The following is an 8,437-nucleotide window of genomic DNA, read 5'->3' as shown; positions in this document are numbered from 1 at the left end:
TTTAGGGGTGGACACACTTAAACGAATTTGGATAACGACTATAAGAGAGAAATCAAACGGAAAATCTAAAATACCAGGAATGGACATAAACTCGTGAGCTACTAAAGGTAGGGATAATTGTCCAAGTCTTATTATGAAACAAAAAAGTCGCCCTACCATAGTAGGCCGCTTGGTTCCTCTATCATTGTTGGGGAGTTCTTGGCGAGGATTAGGATAAATAGCTAAAACAAAAGGAGATGTGAGGATCGACCTATCAAGTATAATTTCAAAGAAATACTTTAAATAAAAATTGTATAGTAGATCTCTAATGATGATATAAAATATATATGGTTGATATTGTTTCATCATTATATTGCTAAGTTTCTAGTTCAGTTATAGTTTGAAAAGGTTGCTCCAAAAATTATTATAAGTGATCTTCAATATAATATCAAGATTAGTTCCATTACTGGAAATGTTAAGTATGTTTATGGTATGTATGATATTTTTAATGAAATAAATAGGTATGCAAAAAGTTGACAGTTTTTGGCTGCATATATCCATGAAATCGAGTCAAGATTTCTAAAGGGCTTATTAGCTTGTTGGCAAATTTTATATTGTCTGATGTAATCCTTTACTTTAAACTTTATACCTACAAAAAAATAATCTCTTTTATCTCGTTTTAGGATCTTCTCATATCCTGAATGACCTACTATATGGCTATCATGTATATATTACATGATAGCATGTTTGATGAAAGGGTATTATTTTATCAATATAAATTTTTCATTTAAATAATAAGATTTTCATTTTCAATTTGGTATTTTAGAGAACTTAGAGTTTCACCCTCTATTTGTTTAATGATTCAATGTATCTCCTAGTCAATAACATAACTACTTTTGAGTTCTTCTACCTAACCTATAATTGAAGAAGTAATGGCTTATAACTAACCTTCGTTAAAATCCCCATGTTTCTTAGATAAAGCATCAGCCATCAAATTCTCTTTTCCTACCCTATATTCAATTGTGCAGTCATACTTAAAGTAGTTTTATACCTATTTTTGTTGGGTTGGTGTGCCAATTTTCTATTCTAAGAGGTACTTTAGATTATGTTGATCAATTTTGATTTTAAAAGGCTATCCTAGTATGTAAGGTAGGGATGGTTATTTTCGGTTCGGTTCGGTTTTTATCAAAAAAAAGTAACCAAACCGAATTTTTTTAAAAAAACCAAAACCGGTTCAAACCGACTAGTTTCGGTTCGGTTTTTTTGGACAAAAACCGGTTCAACCCGGTTTGGTTTGGTTTTCTCGGTTTGGCTTGTTTTTTTTTTTCAGTTTGGGTTCGGTTCGGTTCGGTTTTTTCAATTTCAGACTTGTAAAACCAAAATCGAACCGGTTGGTTTTTTCAAAATTTTAATCGGTTTTTTTCACGGTTCGGTTTTTTCGGTTATTTTTTTTCCGGTTTTCTTGGTTTTTTAGTTTTTTTGCTCACCCCTAATGTAAGGTCTGCATTTTTTAATTGTAAATACAATAGCTAAAAGTTCATTCTAATAAGTTAATACGAATATTTTTTTTCTTAAGGCTTTTGCTAAGATAGTATATAGGTCTGTCGTTTTACACCAATACAACTCTAATACCCTCACTTAAAGCATCACACTTTATTAGGAAACTCTTATTGTAATCTTGTCTGGCCAGGATACGTGGGCTAGTTACTGTCATTTTTAGGTTTTTAAAGGCTTTATCAGCTAGATCATCCTATTAAAAGACCTTTTTTTTTTTAAATAACCTAGTTAATGGGTCTGCTATGGCCCCATATCCCATTATAAACCTTTTTGCGGTAGCTTGTGAACCTTAAAAAGCCCTTTTATAGACTTAGTATTATTGAACCATTTAACTATAGATTTGACCTTATTTGGGTTGGCTTTAACCTCTTCCGTATAAATAATGTGGCTCAAATATTTCACTTTCTTACATTCAAATCTACATTTGGACCATTTAACATAAAGTTTATATTGTATTAGAAGGCCTAAAATAGCCTTTAGTTGTTCTAAATGATCCTTTATTATTTTGTTATATACCAATATATCATTGAAGAATACCAAAATAATTATACAACTCTAATACCCTCACTTAAAGCATCACACTTTATTAGGAAACTCTTATTGTAATCTTGTCTGGCCAGGATAGGTGGGCTAGTTACTGTCATTTTTAGGTTTTTAAAGGCTTTATCAGCTAGATCATCCTATTAAAAGATCTTTTTTTTTAAATAACCTAGTTAATGGGTCTGCTATGGCCCCATATCCCATTATAAACCTTTTTGCGGTAGCTTGTGAACCTTAAAAAGCCCTTTTATAGACTTAGTATTATTGAACCATTTAACTATAGATTTGACCTTATTTGGGTTGGCTTTAACCCCTTCCGTATAAATAATGTGGCTCAAATATTTCACTTTCTTACATTCAAATCTACATTTGGACCATTTAACATAAAGTTTATATTGTATTAGAAGGCCTAAAATAGCCTTTAGTTGTTCTAAATGGTCCTTTATTATTTTGTTATATACCAATATATCATTGAAGAATACCAAAATAATTATACAACTCTAATACCCTCACTTAAAGCATCACACTTTATTAGGAAACTCTTATTGTAATCTTGTCTGGCCAGGTTACGTGGGCTAGTTACTGTCATTTTTAGGTTTTTAAAGGCTTTATCAGCTAGATCATCCTATTAAAAGACCTTTTTTTTTTAAAATAACCTAGTTAATGGGTCTGCTATGGCCCCATATCCCATTATAAACCTTTTTGCGGTAGCTTGTGAACCTTAAAAAGCCCTTTTATAGACTTAGTATTATTGAACCATTTAACTATAGATTTGACCTTATTTGGGTTGGCTTTAACCCCTTCCGTATAAATAATGTGGCTCAAATATTTCACTTTCTTACATTCAAATCTACATTTGGACCATTTAACATAAAGTTTATATTGTATTAGAAGGCCTAAAATAGCCTTTAGTTGTTCTAAATGGTCCTTTATTATTTTATTATATACCAATATATCATTGAAGAATACCAAAATAATTATACAACTCTAATACCCTCACTTAAAGCATCACACTTTATTAGGAAACTCTTATTGTAATCTTGTCTGGCCAGGATACGTGGGCTAGTTACTGTCATTTTTAGGTTTTTAAAGGCTTTATCAGCTAGATCATCCTATTAAAAGACCTTTTTTTTTTAAATAACCTAGTTAATGGGTCTGCTATGGCCCCATATCCCATTATAAACCTTTTTGCGGTAGCTTGTGAACCTTAAAAAGCCCTTTTATAGACTTAGTATTATTGAACCATTTAACTATAGATTTGACCTTATTTGGGTTGGCTTTAACCCTTTCCGTATAAATAATGTGGCTCAAATATTTCACTTTCTTACATTCAAATCTACATTTGGACCATTTAACATAAAGTTTATATTGTATTAGAAGGCCTAAAATAGCCTTTAGTTGTTCTAGATAGTCCTTTATTATTTTGTTATATACAAATATATCATTCAAGAATACCAAAATAATTTTTCATAGGAAAGGTCTAAATACCTCGTTGATGAGCCATTGAAAAGTGAAATGAGCATTAATTAGCTTAAAAGGCATAGCTAGAAATTTATAATGCCTAAGTTGGTGGTACCCAAACCACAAGTATAATTTAGAACAATAGCATAAACCACATAACTCATCTAGCATCTCCTCTACCACTGGAATAAAAAATTTATCCTCTACAATTTCCTCTACACACATCCTCTATGACCCATCCAATTTTCTAACCAATAATACCATAGAAGAAAATGGATTTTAACGTTGCTAAATGGTTCCTAATTCTAGGAGTTTATTTATAATTCTTTCAATTTTTACCTTCTGATAATATAGGTACCTATAAGGATTAACAATGATAGGATAAGTTCCTTTCTTCAATGGTATATGATGACCATGACCCCAAAATAAAGATAACCCTTTGGGCTCTTGGAAAACTTCCTTAAATCCCTAGAATAGTTTTTGTACTAGTACAAATTTAATTTTATTGTTCTTGGGCTCTGCTTTCATCTCTCATATTTACATAATCAGGCCCTTGGCCTCTCTTCATAGTTCTTTTAGAAAGTCCGCCCACATTTAATCTCCAGCTATTATACTCACAATCCTTTCAACTAGACCTTCAACCCATGTATTTTGAACTTTATAGTTAGATTAAAAAAACCATAATATAAGCCTTAATTCTCATAACCACTGCACATCAAAGACTAAATCATATCCACCCAATTGAATCATACAATCTTGAACCTGAAACCGGTACCTTTATATTCCAAACTCAAACTTATAACACCTACCTTCACTTTGAATTCTTGTACAATTTGTTATCTTTACACCCATTGGTTGATAAACCGCAATACTGAGGCCTGCAATATGAGCAACCTTAAGGTGTACATAATTATATATGCTACATTTCTTATCAATACTATAATAATAAAGTTATTAATTATAGCCTTAATTTTCATGGTTTTAGGATCAAGATTTCCAATCATTGTATATAAGGAAATCTCTGCTTCTTTTTTTATTGTCGAAACATCTTCTAAATCAATTAGATATCCAACTATGGAAAACTTTTTTTCCTCATCTTTTGTTATCCATTTCTTCAATTAAATAAAGCCTTGAGTCTCCACGCTTATAGCTTGAACCCCACTTGCCATTGTATTTAAAATGTAAATCCTTCCTTTATTTTTCCTTTAGTTGGGCTACGGTTAATTTCTTACGAGGTAGGCTAGATTTAGTCTCACCCTTATAATAGACTTGTATATTTGGTTTTCTAGGGACTCCTCTGACGCTAACCTTTTCACTCCGTCCAATAACAACAATATTTTTTTGTGTTTTTGTCAAGTCATAGGCTACCACCAAGATCTAGGATTCAATACCTTTACTCCTATCTTGATTTATTCCTTGAGCCCTTTTATAAAAAAAAAGTTGGGTTGATGGGAATCAGATAACTCTCTTATTTTTTTTAGATCAACTCTAACTGAATTTTATAATTCTCCACTAAAGATACATGTTTCATGTTAATGGGGGTCTTCATAGGATCATTGTATATATATTCTACAAATCTAATTTGTAAGGCTTTAACATATGATTTCTAGTTAATAATGGCCCTAGTTTTCTCAATCTCCTAGAACCAAGCCAAATTCTTCCCTTCCATATAGAAGCTTGCCATAAATAATTGATGTTGGGGTGGAGTGTTGGGGTAGTTAAGAAAGTGATTTGTCTTGTATACCTATCTCATTGGATCTTCCCCATCGAAATGTGAAAAGTCCATTCTCACAGGCCTTATCTAAATTTATTGATCTTCTTGCGTTTCAACCATATACCAATGATGACCATTCATCAAGGTGATTAGAGTGTGGAAAGGGGAATATGTTGGTCTTTTCCTCTAAACCTTTGTTAGTTATTCAATCTTATTTGATATATATTGAATTGTTATGCTAGCTCCTCTACGAGTCATACATGGGTTAATTGGTTTTATTGTTTTTCTTTTTATTACAACCTTATATTGGCAACCATTTTTAAAAGTTGGGACATTCTAGTACCATCAACTATAGTTCACCTCATTATGATACTAAAATTGTAACAGTTCTAAAGATTAGGGATGAAATTTAATGGAATTTATTTAATTAAAAATGATCTAATTACAACTAATAGGGACTAAATTAAAATTAAAAAAAATATTTTTTGGTATATTTAAGGTGGTCGGCCTTTTAGAACTAAATTAATAAGCTGAAAACATACTTAAAAATCCATGTCTTATTCTTAGCCCTATAAATAAAGCAAATATCAAATTCAAATTTGAAATGGACCGATTCTAATGAGTTGTGAAAGATCATTTAATACCCTCATGTTCCACTTATCGACCCTTAATGAACTAAGAACACCATCCACATCTTTCTTATTTAATCCTCGCAGTTCATTACGTCAAACTTTACCCTTAACTTCATTCTCTCAATTCTTTTGCCTCTTGTCTTAATAAATAGTGAAAAAGTGATTCTCAATCTTCTTCCCTTATAAAACCCTAACTGGCTAATCCCTTTTGCAACCTAACAACCAGACCTGTTATAGATTTTTTTGTTCTTGAGACTTTATTGCTCCTTATTTGGTGCAAATGATATTTGCAATAAGCTTATTGAGATTTTAACCACAAAACCTTGTTTGCATGCATTTCTAAACAAGGTTCATGAACCAAAGATAATGTAACTCAAGTATCTTTTAATAAGACCGAATCTAATTTCTAGATTTTGAAGGGAAATAAAGATCAAAACAGAGGAGAAAACACTTAAAATTGAGATGCAAGGGAGTATGTAAAATCTAGAAAAAACAATGTAGAAAACTCTTCTCACAATCCCCATTTGATAATGGATTTTGGATCCAAAACTAATAATAATTATGTTTAATACTAAAATAAATTCCCTGCATAATCAACCTTGATTATACGCTATATAACCAGAATTAAACTTAACAGTTTTAGTTTTAAAACGCTATGAAAAATTTCCAAAAACTATCCAAGTTATGAAGAATTAGTTCTAAAAAACCTAAATAAGTTGATGAGACTTGATCCATTGGATGAACAAGATAATAGGTCAGAGAAAATAATCATTCATTAACCAAACTCAAGCCCAAAATCAAGTAGACAAAAAAAAATATTTTTGTAGCCTAAAAATTATTTTATAGCAAACTCAAGCCTAGGCCCGAGCACCTATCTACGTGCATTTCAATTTAAGATCAAATTTAAGATCAAAGACCACTTTACTTAAGTTATCTCCCGTATAAAAGCTTTGGTACTCTTTAAACTTAATTTTAATTTTTCACATTTCTATTAAATAAACCATTAAAAAAGCTTGTTTCTTAGGCTAGATTGAGGATAGTTTTTAGAGGGTAATGAGTTTTTTAAAAACATGCCACCCAATATTTTTTTTGAGATTAATCTATCACGTTAATATTTCATATTATAAAACTTATCTTTTAAGATGTAATTGTAAAACTTATCTTTTAAGATGTAATTGTAATAAGTTTGAACGAATCTCACTTTTAATTTGACATAAAATATGACCAGCATGTTTTAACCAATTTTTGCCACCAAAAATTTAACTAATTGAAGATTAATGTGTTTGGCAGTGTGGTAGCGGTTGCTTTTCAAATAGCTTTTCGTGCCGAAATATATGTCAATGATGTTTTTTTAGTTTTTAAAAATCATTTTTGACATCAGCACATCAAAACAATCCAAAAAGTACAAACCGCACTCAATTTTAGCAGAAAAAAAAATTCAAAATTTAATGAAACGCAGTTACAAATACAATGTCAAACGGTACTAGTTGATGACGTAAAAGTCATGCATGACCAGAGTAAGTAGTCATGCATGACCAGAGTAAGTAGATGGGACCTGGGAACAAGTAGATGGGACCTGGGAACGGGAAGAAGATAAATTGCATTTTATGGGAGAGATCATTCATTTGGAATTTTAAGGGTCAACTCCTCTCAGCATATGCATAGAATGAACACGCTTCAATTCATGTCTTTACTTGGAAGCTACTGCTTTGTTATGAAGGATCAGGCTCGCAGTTAATTTACAAATATCAGGGGTAGACTTTTGAGACCTGAGAAACTGAGAGCGATCCCTTGAGCATATTGTCAATGGAATTTAATTAAACAGACGACGGTGCAACAATCTACTGACGATGAAGCAGCTTCTAACAATGGAAGTTGAAGCATGCAATTAGAAATTGGGTAGCTACTACATATGTAAAGAAGAAAAAGATGTCCATCCTGTTCTGTCCCTGCTGGTTATAAAATGCTGCTACCCAGGATAAAAAAGGAAGAAAGAACTGCTGTCTGGAACAGCCAGATTCCATAGTTACCTCAATTATAAAACTTATTCAAACATTAGTGTAGGGTCGTACTGTATAAAGTGGAAATAATCTGCTTCAGGCCACACAAAGGAATATAGACACAACACCTGCAGCATAGATCATCTGAAACGAGCAAGAACTCTACTAGAAACCTGTGAAGATCCAATGGCCAACACTATCAGAGTTTTCAAATAAATGAAACTGGAATTGCTAAATAAATCAGAGATTGGATGCACATAACAACATAGAGAGATGCCGTGTATACAAAAGGAACTTCAATACTAACCAATTTACTGTATTTCAGAAAGGTTACTCTGTTGTTAAAAGCTATGTGGAATCACTCACAAATCTTCATTATATCAGATGCCCAGAAACAACTACATTTGGTCAAGATCAACAAACTCACCTGCAACTCCCACTCTCAATTTTAGTTAAAGCTTCTCACATGAATCAATTTCTATGTAAAAATAGACGATAGTCATCACCTTCTGTTGAACCAGGGCATCTGATTTAAAATCTTCAAGAGCTTCAAT

Source organism: Populus trichocarpa, chromosome 1 (assembly GCF_000002775.5).
Source record: "Populus trichocarpa isolate Nisqually-1 chromosome 1, P.trichocarpa_v4.1, whole genome shotgun sequence".
Taxonomy (NCBI): Eukaryota; Viridiplantae; Streptophyta; class Magnoliopsida; order Malpighiales; family Salicaceae; genus Populus; species Populus trichocarpa.
This window is presented reverse-complemented; position numbering follows the sequence as displayed.